This window comes from Hakea prostrata, chromosome 3 (assembly GCF_041222555.1).
Source record: "Hakea prostrata isolate BN-2017 chromosome 3, UWA_Hpros_2, whole genome shotgun sequence".
NCBI lineage: Eukaryota > Viridiplantae > Streptophyta > Magnoliopsida > Proteales > Proteaceae > Hakea > Hakea prostrata.
Genome location: NC_142602.1, coordinates 32,923,840 through 32,925,477, shown reverse-complemented (window position 1 = coordinate 32,925,477; position 1,638 = coordinate 32,923,840). Strand labels below are relative to the sequence as shown.

The 1,638-nt window shown below is 32.8% G+C and overlaps 1 non-coding gene across 1 annotated transcript; it reads right to left on the bottom strand.

Moving 5' to 3' along the window:
• Positions 1-698: 698 nt before the first annotated feature.
• Positions 699-772, bottom strand: TRNAN-GUU (transfer RNA asparagine (anticodon GUU)). The gene has a single exon. It is a non-coding gene; the product is annotated as a tRNA-Asn (tRNA).
• Positions 773-1,638: the final 866 nt, after the last annotated feature.

Genomic DNA, 1,638 nt, shown 5'->3' with positions numbered 1-1,638 from the left:
AAGCAGGGGGCGAAAATGGGGTTCATTAATTATCTATTTATTTTTACCGTTAAATACTTTTAAAATTCCCAAATTATCCTCGATTGAAAATATGTTTTAATTTAAATTCTAAATTACTCAATTCTTTAACAGCACTCATGTTAGAACCTCAAATACCCTCAATTATTTTAGTTACAACTCTAAATTACCCTCAATTAATTTTATTATTAAAATTCAAAATGCTCCTATTTTCTTTATTTATACGTTTCTTTATCATTAAGGCAAAAAAAAAAAAATAAAAAATAAAAAAAGAAGGAAATGAATCAATTTTTTTTTTTTTTTAATCGTCTTTCTTAGGTTTCATTTTTCTTTTTTCTTTTTTCTTTTTATTTCCTAATGAAAGAAATGCATATAAATTAAAAGACATAGGGGTATTTGTGAGTCTTGGAATAAAATTAATTAAAGGAAAGTTAATGTTTTAACTACTAAGGTAATTAAGGACATTTTGAGATTTTAGTAATAATATTACTTGAGGGTAATTTGAAATTTAAACTAAAATATCTTTTTAAGGGAGGCATTTGGTAACTTTATAGATAAGAGGGGATGTAAGTTATATTATCCAACTAAGGAGGATCCAAGTGTCATTTGGTCAATTAAGGGGAGGTAAGTGATATTTATCCTTTTTTTCACCCAAAAAAATACATCTTAAAATGTTACTCCGCTAGAAGGAGGGCTTGAACCTCCGACCTTGTGGTTAACAGCCACACGCTCTAACCAACTGAGCTATTCCAGCTGAATGAAATTCTAAGTGAGATATATTGGAAAAAAAAACAACTGTTCATCATCACTTTTAATTTTCTTATCTACCCTTTTTACCCCTACCATAACTTTGTAAATCCTAGCATGGTAAAAAATTCGAGGGAAACTCAAGTTTCGACCGGGTGAAAATGGGAAACTTAGGTGGAAACTTGGGAAATTTCGAGGAAACCGAGGACTTTTTCGCACAAATTTCGACAGGTTTTAGAGACTATTTTGGGGTGAGATTCTATATTTAAGTTAATTAGTGTATAAAGAACACATTGGCACATGCATTTTAGTAAAAAAATCAATGTAAATATGTCTTTTAAATTACATAACATTAATGTAAAGATGACCGAGAAGTACACAATAAAGTTAACTATACTTAAGCAAATAAGCATAACATTCAACATGAACATATTAACTTCTAAGCTCTAACTTCTAACTTTTAAGTTCAATTCGAAATATCAAATAAACTCTTAAACATCAGATACAATGTAACTAGTAATAAAAATAAAATGGGAAGTACAACTCACTAAGTCAGTGCCAATAGGAGTACCTCGGCGGATCCATCCCGTGACTTGAGTAGTACTGTGCTTGTGACATCCTCTCCTCTGACCAACGGACATAGACATCCCATGACATGTGATGCCTATGGTTGTCGAGGTAATCGACAACTGCAGCTCTATAGGTCTGGTCATCAACATGCATAAGATATCCGATCGAGGGAATGCACAATAAGGATAGGGAAGTCCTTCTTGATGAATCTCGGGGGGTATGGGTTGGGGTTGCACCCGAAGATCTGCTCCACAAACATCTGTGCCCCCGAATCAGCATCCGTATAAGTTGCACCCCTATGCA